The sequence below is a fragment of the Schistocerca cancellata genome, chromosome 1, assembly GCF_023864275.1.
Source record: "Schistocerca cancellata isolate TAMUIC-IGC-003103 chromosome 1, iqSchCanc2.1, whole genome shotgun sequence".
NCBI classification, from domain to species: Eukaryota; Metazoa; Arthropoda; class Insecta; order Orthoptera; family Acrididae; genus Schistocerca; species Schistocerca cancellata.
Window position 1 is genome coordinate 113,607,489 of NC_064626.1, and position 14,546 is coordinate 113,622,034.

At 46.0% G+C, this 14,546-nt stretch overlaps 7 non-coding genes across 7 annotated transcripts; all 7 read right to left on the minus strand.

The window, feature by feature from the left end:
* Window positions 1–320: 320 nt before the first annotated feature.
* Window positions 321–393, minus strand: Trnar-ccu (transfer RNA arginine (anticodon CCU)). The gene has a single exon. It is a non-coding gene; the product is annotated as a tRNA-Arg (tRNA).
* Window positions 394–895: 502 nt separating this feature from the next.
* Window positions 896–968, minus strand: Trnar-ccu (transfer RNA arginine (anticodon CCU)). Its single transcript has one exon. It is a non-coding gene; the product is annotated as a tRNA-Arg (tRNA).
* A 502-nt stretch (window positions 969–1,470) lies between these two features.
* Trnar-ccu (transfer RNA arginine (anticodon CCU)) lies at window positions 1,471–1,543 on the minus strand. The gene has a single exon. It is a non-coding gene; the product is annotated as a tRNA-Arg (tRNA).
* Window positions 1,544–2,045: 502 nt separating this feature from the next.
* Trnar-ccu (transfer RNA arginine (anticodon CCU)) lies at window positions 2,046–2,118 on the minus strand. The gene has a single exon. It is a non-coding gene; the product is annotated as a tRNA-Arg (tRNA).
* Window positions 2,119–2,620: 502 nt separating this feature from the next.
* Trnar-ccu (transfer RNA arginine (anticodon CCU)) lies at window positions 2,621–2,693 on the minus strand. Its single transcript has one exon. It is a non-coding gene; the product is annotated as a tRNA-Arg (tRNA).
* A 502-nt stretch (window positions 2,694–3,195) lies between these two features.
* Trnar-ccu (transfer RNA arginine (anticodon CCU)) lies at window positions 3,196–3,268 on the minus strand. Its single transcript has one exon. It is a non-coding gene; the product is annotated as a tRNA-Arg (tRNA).
* A 502-nt stretch (window positions 3,269–3,770) lies between these two features.
* Window positions 3,771–3,843, minus strand: Trnar-ccu (transfer RNA arginine (anticodon CCU)). Its single transcript has one exon. It is a non-coding gene; the product is annotated as a tRNA-Arg (tRNA).
* Window positions 3,844–14,546: the final 10,703 nt, after the last annotated feature.

Below are 14,546 nucleotides of genomic sequence, written 5' to 3' on the forward strand. Positions count from 1 at the left end.
GCCGTCTTAGGCTATTCCCTTTCTGAACTCCAAGTCCTGCACACAAGAGAGTTAAGTGACAATTCATATGGGTCATACTGTTTACCAACAAGTAATTTTAAAATAGCGTTTCCTCTCACAGCGCCATCACGCTTTGAAACACTTCCGCAGCTAACAGGTCGATTGATAATGGCCGTCGTTTCGTTTCAGGTTGTCAGTAAGTGCGTATTTTCATATCGTCGTCATACCTGTGATACCTGTAAGCACTCAGAAACGCCAACTTTCACAACTATTACACCTGTATGTGGTGAGAGTGATTCTGCCCCAGTGAGTAAAACGTGTACCTCTGGTGGGACTCGAACCCACAATCCCCGGTTTAGGAGACCGATGCCTTATCCATTAGGCCACAGAGGCTGACTGGCGTTAAGCTGGCGGGGTGCTCACTCAAATCAACACTTGCCAAGTGTACCCTTCCTGATGCGCTACTCTACGTGTGCAGAGAGTCAGGACGTCGCATGAGCCTTTCCTGTGTGCCTGTACATACTCAGACATATCGAAGTCCAGGCACCTACTTTCTGCTGGCAATTCTTATACCTGCCGTCTTAGGCTATTCCCTTTCTGAACTCCAAGTCCTGCACACAAGAGAGTTAAGTGACAATTCATATGGGTCATACTGTTTACCAACAAGTAATTTTAAAATAGCGTTTCCTCTCACAGCGCCATCACGCTTTGAAACACTTCCGCAGCTAACAGGTCGATTGATAATGGCCGTCGTTTCGTTTCAGGTTGTCAGTAAGTGCGTATTTTCATATCGTCGTCATACCTGTGATACCTGTAAGCACTCAGAAACGCCAACTTTCACAACTATTACACCTGTATGTGGTGAGAGTGATTCTGCCCCAGTGAGTAAAACGTGTACCTCTGGTGGGACTCGAACCCACAATCCCCGGTTTAGGAGACCGATGCCTTATCCATTAGGCCACAGAGGCTGACTGGCGTTAAGCTGGCGGGGTGCTCACTCAAATCAACACTTGCCAAGTGTACCCTTCCTGATGCGCTACTCTACGTGTGCAGAGAGTCAGGACGTCGCATGAGCCTTTCCTGTGTGCCTGTACATACTCAGACATATCGAAGTCCAGGCACCTACTTTCTGCTGGCAATTCTTATACCTGCCGTCTTAGGCTATTCCCTTTCTGAACTCCAAGTCCTGCACACAAGAGAGTTAAGTGACAATTCATATGGGTCATACTGTTTACCAACAAGTAATTTTAAAATAGCGTTTCCTCTCACAGCGCCATCACGCTTTGAAACACTTCCGCAGCTAACAGGTCGATTGATAATGGCCGTCGTTTCGTTTCAGGTTGTCAGTAAGTGCGTATTTTCATATCGTCGTCATACCTGTGATACCTGTAAGCACTCAGAAACGCCAACTTTCACAACTATTACACCTGTATGTGGTGAGAGTGATTCTGCCCCAGTGAGTAAAACGTGTACCTCTGGTGGGACTCGAACCCACAATCCCCGGTTTAGGAGACCGATGCCTTATCCATTAGGCCACAGAGGCTGACTGGCGTTAAGCTGGCGGGGTGCTCACTCAAATCAACACTTGCCAAGTGTACCCTTCCTGATGCGCTACTCTACGTGTGCAGAGAGTCAGGACGTCGCATGAGCCTTTCCTGTGTGCCTGTACATACTCAGACATATCGAAGTCCAGGCACCTACTTTCTGCTGGCAATTCTTATACCTGCCGTCTTAGGCTATTCCCTTTCTGAACTCCAAGTCCTGCACACAAGAGAGTTAAGTGACAATTCATATGGGTCATACTGTTTACCAACAAGTAATTTTAAAATAGCGTTTCCTCTCACAGCGCCATCACGCTTTGAAACACTTCCGCAGCTAACAGGTCGATTGATAATGGCCGTCGTTTCGTTTCAGGTTGTCAGTAAGTGCGTATTTTCATATCGTCGTCATACCTGTGATACCTGTAAGCACTCAGAAACGCCAACTTTCACAACTATTACACCTGTATGTGGTGAGAGTGATTCTGCCCCAGTGAGTAAAACGTGTACCTCTGGTGGGACTCGAACCCACAATCCCCGGTTTAGGAGACCGATGCCTTATCCATTAGGCCACAGAGGCTGACTGGCGTTAAGCTGGCGGGGTGCTCACTCAAATCAACACTTGCCAAGTGTACCCTTCCTGATGCGCTACTCTACGTGTGCAGAGAGTCAGGACGTCGCATGAGCCTTTCCTGTGTGCCTGTACATACTCAGACATATCGAAGTCCAGGCACCTACTTTCTGCTGGCAATTCTTATACCTGCCGTCTTAGGCTATTCCCTTTCTGAACTCCAAGTCCTGCACACAAGAGAGTTAAGTGACAATTCATATGGGTCATACTGTTTACCAACAAGTAATTTTAAAATAGCGTTTCCTCTCACAGCGCCATCACGCTTTGAAACACTTCCGCAGCTAACAGGTCGATTGATAATGGCCGTCGTTTCGTTTCAGGTTGTCAGTAAGTGCGTATTTTCATATCGTCGTCATACCTGTGATACCTGTAAGCACTCAGAAACGCCAACTTTCACAACTATTACACCTGTATGTGGTGAGAGTGATTCTGCCCCAGTGAGTAAAACGTGTACCTCTGGTGGGACTCGAACCCACAATCCCCGGTTTAGGAGACCGATGCCTTATCCATTAGGCCACAGAGGCTGACTGGCGTTAAGCTGGCGGGGTGCTCACTCAAATCAACACTTGCCAAGTGTACCCTTCCTGATGCGCTACTCTACGTGTGCAGAGAGTCAGGACGTCGCATGAGCCTTTCCTGTGTGCCTGTACATACTCAGACATATCGAAGTCCAGGCACCTACTTTCTGCTGGCAATTCTTATACCTGCCGTCTTAGGCTATTCCCTTTCTGAACTCCAAGTCCTGCACACAAGAGAGTTAAGTGACAATTCATATGGGTCATACTGTTTACCAACAAGTAATTTTAAAATAGCGTTTCCTCTCACAGCGCCATCACGCTTTGAAACACTTCCGCAGCTAACAGGTCGATTGATAATGGCCGTCGTTTCGTTTCAGGTTGTCAGTAAGTGCGTATTTTCATATCGTCGTCATACCTGTGATACCTGTAAGCACTCAGAAACGCCAACTTTCACAACTATTACACCTGTATGTGGTGAGAGTGATTCTGCCCCAGTGAGTAAAACGTGTACCTCTGGTGGGACTCGAACCCACAATCCCCGGTTTAGGAGACCGATGCCTTATCCATTAGGCCACAGAGGCTGACTGGCGTTAAGCTGGCGGGGTGCTCACTCAAATCAACACTTGCCAAGTGTACCCTTCCTGATGCGCTACTCTACGTGTGCAGAGAGTCAGGACGTCGCATGAGCCTTTCCTGTGTGCCTGTACATACTCAGACATATCGAAGTCCAGGCACCTACTTTCTGCTGGCAATTCTTATACCTGCCGTCTTAGGCTATTCCCTTTCTGAACTCCAAGTCCTGCACACAAGAGAGTTAAGTGACAATTCATATGGGTCATACTGTTTACCAACAAGTAATTTTAAAATAGCGTTTCCTCTCACAGCGCCATCACGCTTTGAAACACTTCCGCAGCTAACAGGTCGATTGATAATGGCCGTCGTTTCGTTTCAGGTTGTCAGTAAGTGCGTATTTTCATATCGTCGTCATACCTGTGATACCTGTAAGCACTCAGAAACGCCAACTTTCACAACTATTACACCTGTATGTGGTGAGAGTGATTCTGCCCCAGTGAGTAAAACGTGTACCTCTGGTGGGACTCGAACCCACAATCCCCGGTTTAGGAGACCGATGCCTTATCCATTAGGCCACAGAGGCTGACTGGCGTTAAGCTGGCGGGGTGCTCACTCAAATCAACACTTGCCAAGTGTACCCTTCCTGATGCGCTACTCTACGTGTGCAGAGAGTCAGGACGTCGCATGAGCCTTTCCTGTGTGCCTATACATACTCAGACGTATGGAGGTTAATGCATCATTCTCATGTTTCTCGTAGTCGAATGTCGTGTTGGTGTCGTATGTATAGTGTTCAACTCTAGCGTCAGCGAGCGTCAGTCGAGCTAAGTCGGCCAAGTCGGTTATTTGAGTTTATGGCTGTATGTAGACATATACTGCACTGCTGGAATACGACGATTATGTGAATGTATATCTGTATGTACGGATATAATGGCCAAGACGGTCATTTGAAATTTATGGCTGTATGTAAACATATACTGGACTGTTGGAATACGACGATTATTGGAATGTATATCTGTATGTAAGGATATAATGGCCAAGTTGGTAATTTGAACTGATGGCTGTATTTGAAGATATACTGAACTCCTGGAATAAGACGATCATTTGAATTTGTTTGTATGTAAGGTTATAATGTACTGCTGGAATATATCGTGGTGATGAATAACCTCTAGCCAGTCTTGTGGACCGATCATGCAGTATTTAGAGTGCTCTGTCTGTGTGCGGAATGGTCTATTTGTGCCATATATTTGTGTTGGTCACAACATAGATTATTGAGGCGTTTGATCTCGGGACTAGCTTTTTGCAAACTGTGTCTGTTGTCTGCTGTTTAGGTGCGCTGTGGCCAGTGTTCCAACACGTAGCGATACCGAGGTGAAACCATGCCCTCATGTTTTCTGTTGGTGATTCAGCTCTTATTACAGATATGGGACGCCGTAGGCTGGTGAACTGTGATTTTTAACTTTCAAAATTTATTTCTTAAAGAGAATTTATTTTATTTACTGGCGATTCATCAAGAACATCGACACATTTCATCACACTAGGTGAGCGGGGAAGTACTTGCCAAGAAGTAACTGATGGAAAATTACTTTTACTAAATGTGAATTTATTCCTAAAAGCTTTTTAAAAACAGGTTTAAAATTATAAGCAGAAAGCACACTCGAAATAGGACGTCACAATTTAACAAATGTTAATTTTATTGCTAAAAGTGTTTTCAAAACTCTTTTATAATTATAAGTAGAAATGCACCCTCGAAATTTCAAGTTACAGTTTTATTTAGAGGCAAAGAACAATATCAACAGTAGGAGCCTTTTGGCAGCGAAGCTTGCCTGCTGCCTTTCAACACGGCCGTAGTCATGACCGTTCATAACAACCTCTGAATGAGTGCACTGGTGCAAATGTGCAACACACCAGATTAGTTTCAAAAAAATTTTTACAGCTCACACAAACATGTAACCTACGCACCCCATAAGACGAATGGAAATGGTACAACCCTCAAAGTATTTGCCACCGAAAGTGCAATTTTTTTAAGTGCTCTTACGGTGGAAGTGTGGCAAGCTTATAAACTAAAATAACTATTTAAATAAATCCCACAAAATGCAGACTTACTTCAAATGTTCAACATGCTCTACATTACACATATACCACCTCGCAAGATGATAAGCAACATAGTAACATATTTCAAGAATTCGGCTTTTAAGCAATAAATTCGTCAACCGAATCCGACAAACATGACAGAGGCAGCTATTGACGTACGACAGACAGACAGACAAACACTACCTAACAAATGCGGACGAGAGACAGACTAGCAGGCTGGGGAGAAGAGACTGACCAATAAAACAAGAAGAATTTGACAAATAAATGACACAACCTATGTCCAGTCACTTCTAATAAGCTGCGATGTCTGGCGAAGACCTGGCGCAGCACCCCCAAAACGCTCTCCCGAACCGTCCGCTGGCAGCCGCTTCAACGGACGCAGGAAGGCGCGCCGATCTCCCGCCTCACGGCGTCGCAGCTCGCACCGGCCAGGCCGACGTCGTGGGTTGACTCTTGTTGCTCTCGTTTCGGCCGTGAAGCCATTACCCCTCGCTATACGGAACGGCCAGTGGACTCACGTGGCGACCTCACAGGCGCCGACGCTCCAGGCGGACAAGTCATCTTGTGTCCCAGTGCGCGACCGACCAACCGATCGATCCAACCGCCTACGCTCATTGCCGGAGCAAACTCGAGGAGACTGGCGGCCTAACACATACTAGCACTCCGGAGGACCGGCAGACACTAACCGCCTCACCAATGCGGACGAGAGACAGACCCAGACTAACTTGGCTGACCAAACTGACCACACTCGCCCAGACTGACAGACTGTCCTGGCTGACCAACTGCCTCCAACTGACTGATTGGTACTCCACGCGACCGACTGACTGCCGAGCTCATAGCGCCCCTTAAATGCACGTGAACAGGCTACCTTACCCCTTTCACACCAGAGGGAGGCACCAAAGCTGCGACTGCCACAGCGGCGCCACCGCCAGCAACGGAAGGCGACTGCTTTACACTACGCGCTGCGGCGCGCTCTTCGAAACAGCAAATTTTACTACGGCTCAGCTGGGTGGACTTGTAAAACAGTAGAATCAGCCAACTATAGCGAGACCAACATGTCTTTAATACTGGGAAGATTACTAATCTGTCCGAACACACACAGTGCAACGAACACTACTAAAGATGGGCCTGCTTAGCCGACGTCCCATGCATTTGTCAGCGTAAAAACCATGGCATCGGCACCTGCTTTTGAAATAGGCCTGTAACCTTCGGCTCTGGACGTTGTCACATGGCGGTGTGTTGCGTGGTCTGATGAATTCCGATACCTTCTCCATCTTGGCGAAGGGTGGGCGTCAATCCTCCGTCTTATAGGGGAACAGCTCCTCGACACGTCCTCGACGCCTCGACGGCGGCGACTCCAATATGCTTTGGCCGTCACGGTGCACTGCACGAGCTGCACTGTAACCACGGATATCAACTTGAATGTTCCCCAGAGCATGTCGCACGCTGCATCGCAGACCATGTACACCCCTTCATGACGATACGTTTGCTGACGACAGTGGAATTTTTCCACAAAATAATGCGCTTGTTACAAGGGAAGGAGCGTGACGGAGTACTTCGAAGAAAACAGCGGCGAGTTCCAATTGCTGTGTTGGCCCCACAACTTGCCGGATCATGACCTGACCGAACGCATCTGTGATATGATTGATGTTGTCAAAGCTTATCATCCCCCTCCCCGGTGTTTACGGGAATTGGGCTACTTGTGTGTAGTGACTTCCAAGATTTCATGGCTTCCATACCACGATGCGTCGCAGATGTGATCCGTGTCTGAGATGGGCATACAGGCTTTCAAATAGGTGGTCAGAATGTTCTGACTGATCAGTATACATAATTTATAATTTGCCGTTTTTGGTATATTACTATCAGTGTTTTAATAATTGCGGAGTTGTTCATTGCTAGAAATTTTGCTGGTGTCTCACTTTTTTTTTAATCAGCGCTTGACCTGTATGTAGCGGTTTTAATTATTGTTGTTTGATATGTTTCAATATTTTTTATTACATTTATTAATAACCAGCTTTTCATTTTGTAAATTGTGATCATGTGTTGGATACTATCTTTTGTACTTGGAAATTTGTATGAATGGTTTTGTTTGATATCTTTTTTAAATGTTACGTATTTGCCATTATTCTTTTCATTCACATTTGTGTGCAAAATGAATCAACTGTATCACTTGCCTTTCATTAATCATGTCTTGGCTTCACCGCCTTTTGCCGGCCGGTGTGGCCGTGCGGTTCTAGGCGCTTCAGTTTGGAACCGCGTGACCGCTACGGTCGCAGGTTCGAATTCTGCCTCGGGCATGGATGTGTGTGATGTCCGTAGGTTTGTTCGATTTAAGTAGTTCTAAGTTCTAGGGGACTGATGACCTCAAATGTTGAGTCCCATAGTGCTCAGAGCCATTTTTTTACCGCCTTTTGATGAGCATTGTGCTTCCCTTAGTAGATAGTGAAAACGTGGTTGACCTTTGCTCTACATTCACGAAGACATACATTTGCATGGGAAAATTTGTATACTTTTACTCATAATATCCACTTGTAGACAAGCTGGCAAAAGCAAATAGCTGAAAGTTCTTAATATCATCTGTTACTTTTACAGTTGAGCTTTTATCTGAACTGTGTCCATGGTTCCACCAACTAGACCATTTAGTAATCGATGGTTTTGGCACAGTCGTCGATGGTAGTTTTGCAAGGTTCGTTATGTCTTCTGCATCTTCTAGAGGGTTATTGTAATGTACTTACACTGCAGTGTTTAGCAGGTGCGTACCTACTATTGTGTGTTGTGTGTTTATTTCATCACGATGTTATATGTGTGTGGAGCTTCGCTTTAGGTTTTAGCGATCATTGGGTTCATTGCGCCTCCCAGGGCAACCAATCCTAGAATCTTGGTAGTTCCTCGCCTTGTCATAAATCTGCTTTGCAACTCCTTGAATCTGACGAGCGCGATCTTGCCTGACGCTGCGTGATGAGTGAACACCGCATTTAACGGAGAGAGCCGATGATGCTTCATTGCTGACAAGGGAACCTCCCCATCGCACCCCCCTCAGATTTAGTTATAATTTGGCACAGTGGATAGGCCTTGAAAAACTGAACACACATCAATCGAGAAACCAGGAAGAAGTTGTGTGGAACTATGAAAAAATCAGCAAAATATACAAACTGAGTAGTCCATGCGCACCATAGGCAACATCAAGGGTACTGTGGGGCCAGGAGCGCCGTGGTCCCGTGGTTAGCGTGAGCAGCTGCGGAGCTAGAAGTCCTTGGTTCAAGTCTTCTCTCGGGTAAGAAATTTAACTTTTTATTTTCAGACAATCATCAGAGTTCAGGCACTCACACAAAATCAATTTCGCTCTCCAAAATTCCAGGACATGTTCAGATTTGCTTGGACATTTGCAGGATTTGATGGTCTACACACGGAAAAATTTGAAAACGTTAAAAACATATGTTTTGACAGAGCACAGAGAAAACTGGGCGACTGTGAAACTGTTGCATTCATTTGTTGCAGTTTATGCGACACACACCTATGTTTTCATCACTTTTTTGGGAGTGATTATCTCATGCACAAGAAAACCTAAAAGGTAGAAGAATCTTTTTACCCATTCGCCAAGTGTACAAGTTAGGTGGGTCGACAACATATTCCTGTCATGTGACGCACATGACGTCACAAGTGTCGTATAGAATATATCAGACGTGTTTTCCTGGATCAAATGTTTTCGGTTGCCATTGGAGAAGCACGTCCTTTCGTCTACTAATCGCACGGTTTTGTGATGCGGTCGCAAAACACAGACACTTATTACAGTGAACAGAGACGTCGATGAACGAACTAACAGATCATGACTTGCAAAAATAAAGTCAGTAAACTTTTCGCTTGAGGGTACACTTGAACCAAGGACCTCTCGCTCCACAGCTGCTCACGCTAACCACGGGACCACGGCGCTCCTGTGCCCACATTACCCTTGATGTGGCGTATGTTGCCCACGGACTACTCAGTTTGTTTATTTTGCTTATTTTTTCATGGTTCCACACAACTTCTTCCTGTTTTCTCGATTGACCTGTGTTCAGTTTTTCAAGGCCTATCCACTGTGCCAAATTATAACTAAATCTGAGGGGGTGCGATGGGGAGGTTCCCTTGTGAGCGGATAAAGGGCGCCCTCGTTGTTGGTTGTCTTCTTGTGGATGCCGTAAACATGATGTTTCCAAAGTACAAGGCGGCCCACGTGGTCGGTCTGTTGGTGAGTAGAATGTTGTTGATGCTTGGAGGGTACTCTTGGTCAGTTGCATTGTCAAGCATTCGGCGACGTTAAAACTAATGCTCCAATCTGCTGTCAAGGGATCGAGATCGGTGTAGGCGTCTTAATGTCACCGTTATGTGGGGTGGAGTGTCGAACACTGAAGTCAGTTTGTTCTTCAAGTAGAATGTCGTCTTGCTTGAGGTAGTGATCCAGCTGTTGCAAGAGGATATTGTCATAGGCATCGGTTCAGCTTTGGCAGTAACTAACTGCCTGACAGATCGTTAGTTCCCTCCGGTTTATGCCAGGTTTAGGAACCGTGATAACAGCTGCTCGTTTCCTCGCTATGCGGTATATTTTCTGCTGCATAATGGTAGAGAACGTGTAAGCGTGGTATGTGATCGCTCCTGGGTGCCGCTATGAGCATCTAGGCTTTGATTTCATCGTGCTCTTGAGCTTTCTTCTTAGAGGGGCTTGTAGGTACCGCTAAGGCTCTGCGATGGTAGCTTCCTCTTCTTCTTCATCTTCTCTCTCAGCAGCAAGGAAAATTGGAAGACGTTCTTCCACCATATAGAAGATGTGGTTCAAATGGCTCTGAGCACTATGGGACTCAACTGCTGTGGTCATAAGTCCCCTAGAACTTAGAACTACTTAAACCTAACTAACCTAAGGACAGCACACAACACCCAGCCATCACGAGGCAGAGAAAATCCCTGACCCCGCCGGGAATCGAACCCGGGAACCCGGGCGTGGGAAGCGAGAACGCTACCGCACGACCACGAGATGCGGGCGTATAGAAGATGTGTTTGAGTAGTCGGTTCATGCAAGTGTCTGAAGTTGGCTTCAGATGCATTAACGAGAGCGTTGGCCTTGTCCATAGTTATATGAACGTTGTCGGCTAGCATTGTCAATGGCGGCAGTCTTTTCCGCCGCTTGTTGCAAATGCAGACGGCGTCCCATATAAAAACACCTCGCTGCAGTGTTACTAGTTTCTTGGCCCAGCGTCCGTTGTGATGCTCCAGCACACTTACTTCGAGTTGGCCCAGAAGGAAGTGCACTCTGGCGGTTACCTCTTGTTGTTTGGTGAGGTGCTGTACCTTCTACCACAGATCGTCCTGTCGCCTACTTATATGGAGTTGCGGATGAATATGGTTACATCCATCGAGGGCGTGGCCATTAGCGGCGACCTCTGTCTGCGTATGTAGCACCAGCCGTAGTTACTGCGGCGACTAATCAAGAATCCAAAGCGAATTGGCACCCTCTTGTTACCTGTTGTCTTCGTAGCGGCGCGATGGTAGCGTTGTGTGCCCCCGACGTGAACGCCGACCATACAACAGTTAGTTCTCAGGCACCAAATTACCCTGGCGCTAATAGACAGTATTACCCCAATACAATACAATTTTCAGACAACTTTCAATTCATTAACAAAATTTTTCTATCTAGATCTTACCTATCGCTTACTATTTTTTTCTTAAGTATTCAGAAAAATGTGATTTACTTCGCCAACATTTATTTTATGTGCCACATGTGTTGCTTTGTAATTAACAATGCAATTACGTAAAAATGAGGATAAATGATAACTCAGGGAAAAGCTGCAGAAAAAGACGAAGAGACAATCTCTACAGCTTTTTTTTTAGTTTTTAGCAGCAAACGACTCACCATAGTTACCATGGCGATGAGTCACTCCGAAATGTTAATAAATCAATCCATATACATTATAAAAATGTGTGTATTTATGTTTCACATCTCTTCCCAAACCATTCCACCGATTTCAAACAAACTTGGTACACATACACTTACTGTCACGCAGCACTTACTGAGGGACTAATAACAACCTATCTACATAATCTATGTGACGTTACGAACAATGAGGTGCGTGAAAAATGTATAACATTTAAATATATTATTTGTTTGCTACTAACACTATTCGCAACATATTTTACCTTTTCTACTTTCGTAAGTGGTCAGTTTCTCCGAAATTTTCATTGGTTCGATGCTATAAGCGAAAAGCCGAAGAAGTCCAATTTTTCTTGTCTTCCACTCATGTCCGAGCCAAAATTTTGGTGATGCATTGATAATTCGGATACAGCACCCCTGGCAACATATGGAGGGCTTGTCAAAAAACCTACAAAACTTTCCACTAGTTGGCCTTACGGCGCACCATTTGGCTACACTGTTATACGTGATAGCACAACGCTCGGGTCGTGACGTCATCTGTCGTGTGTCTAAGGTCGCGGAAGCTTGCCAACGTGACTCATGGGAGGTTGTAATGCAGAAGGGTTGCTACTGATTGATTTATTTAGCACTGAGGACTATAGCTCGTCTAATTTCAGTCCTCCTTACCTGCTTAAGTTGTTGCTTTTTTGGCTCTTTTGAATTTCAGTGGCCTCTCTGTACATCCCGTACATCCTGACGTAGTATGTATATGGCACAGATAATTCTGTACGAGGGTTGTTTATGAAGTAATGCAACAACTTTTTTCCGGCCAATTTCGGTTAGGAAAAGGCTGAATTTATTGTGGAACATCGTGGAATATTCCCTCTTCAGCCCTCATAGTTTCACGAGGTTCCGACAGATGGCGGCGCTGTACGTAGCCATCAGTACGGAGTCTGTAACGGAGGTGTGACCCAAGCAGACAACTGTCATCGAGTTTATTTTGGAGGAAAATCAGAGCGTTGCAGATATTCAAAGGCGCTTGCAGAATGTCTACGGAGACCTGGCGGCAGACAAAGCATGGTGAGTTCGTCATTATGGAAACAAGGTCGCGCGAATGTGTCCGATCTCCCTTGTGCCGGACATCCGCATACAGCTGTGACTCTCATTCGAGTTGATCGACAGATCACCATCAAACACCTCGCTGCCCATCTGGACGTCTCTGTTGGCAGTGCTGACACATCGGCCCACCATTTGGAGTGCACAAAAGTGTGTGCCGGCTGTTTACCTCGTAGCCTAATAGAAGACAATAAACGGCAACGAAAGGCTGTCTGTGCGGAGATCCTTGTGCGTACGAGGCGCCGGCCGGTGTGGCCGAGCGGTTCAAGGCGCTTCAGTCTGGAACCGCGTGACCGCTACGGTCGCAGGTTCGAATCCTGCCTCGGGCATGGATGTGTGTGATGTCCTTAGGTTAGTTACGTTTAAGTAGTTCTGAGTTCTAGAGGACTGATGACCTCAGATGTTAATTCCCATAGTGCTCAGAGCCATTTGAACCATTTTAAATGTTACGAGCCTGATCGTGGCAGTATTTTGTAAAGTATCGTCAAAGGTGATGATACGTGGGTTCATCACTTCGAAGCAAAATGACAGTCCATGGAGTGGCGCCATAACACCCCTCCTCAAGAGAATAAGTTCCCTCAGAGGTAAAATCACGGCGACGGTCTTCTGGTACTGTGAAGGGGCTGATCTGTTAGATATCCTCCCTCATGGGGCAATGCAACTACCATCACCGAAGTGCACTGCACTACCTCATGAAACTGAAGAAACGACTTCAGCGTATTCGTCGTCACAGAAATGGAAACGAGCTTCTCCTTCTGCACAAAAACACAAGGCCTCACAGAAGTGTGCGCACCCGAGAAGAGCTCACAAAACTTCATTGGACTATCTTCCACATCTACACTACTGCCCGGATCTCTCACCTTCAGCATTCCATCTCTTTGGCCCAATGAAGAATGCACTCCTCATGAAGCAGTACGTGGACGATGGGGAGGTTACTGATGCAGCAAGACGTTGGCTTTGACGTGGCCTTTAGAATGAAACCATGCAGGCAATTCGGTCTTCTCAATTAGATGGCGCAAGGCCGTCGCATTGAACGGAGTTTACGTTGAAAAATTGGGTTTTGTAGTCAAAACAGTTGGGAATAATATTGTGAATTTGAATCCTGAAAAAAATCAGCTCGCTTTGAGAAATAAAGTGTTAGATAACTTACTCAATGCCCCTCGTATTACTGGAGGAACGATTTTGGCTGAAGCGAGGAAATGGTCGGCTACTGTCAAGTGACCCTACCCTAGTTCAATTGTTCAAATGTGTGTGAAATCCTATGGGACTCAACTGCTAGGGTCATCAGTCCCTAAGTTTACACACTGCTTAACCTAAATTATCCTAAGGACAAACACACACACCCATGCCAGAGGGAGGACTCGAACCTCCGACGGGACCAGCCGCACAGGCCATGATTGCAGCGCCGAAGACCACTCGGCTAATCCCGCGCGAGTCATAACCATAGTGTTAACATTTCTGTTAGTTGGTTGTATGTCCATGTAACCGACTGCATGTACAGGGTGTGGCAAATAAAAGTGTCCTGAACGAGTAGATACAATTGGACATGTATCTGTGACAGCATTAATCGAGGAGAAAAAGACGTACAGTTACTTCCAATAGGACGGAACGACTGCCCCTTCAGTTGTCCAAACAATGCTGCAGATTGACACACTCTTCATGCCTGACATAGTGTTTAGTAGGGCTCAGTGTGGTCTCGGCCCTAGATGGCCACCCAGGTTACCTGATCTGTCAGTGCTTGAATAGTTTGTCTGGGGAGCCCACACGTCAAAGGTGTATCGCAACTACCCTCATAATCTTCAAGGACTGTAGCAGGACATTTCGGATGGGACTGCAGCAGTTCCAGCAGTCCAGCTTCCATCTGCCCTTACTAGCTTACTGACCAGGGCCCAAAAGTGAAAATAGATGAATGGTAGTCACTTTCAACATCTGTTATTATTTCCTTTTATCTACTGTGATTTTTTTGTACCGTGGAACTCAGTTCTTTGCGCCACTTTTGTTTGCCCCACCCTGTACCAAGGAATTTCTATACACCTGCTGTGGCAAACAGTGGGGGTAGGTTCAGTTCGAATTTTACATCGTGGTTTGGTTTTTTCCTCACATCCAGTAGCATTTCCTATCATATCCACTCGTCTCGGACACTTTTTTTTGCCCTGTTCCGTAAAGTGTGCGCAGAATACTGTGACGGGTACATGCGCAGA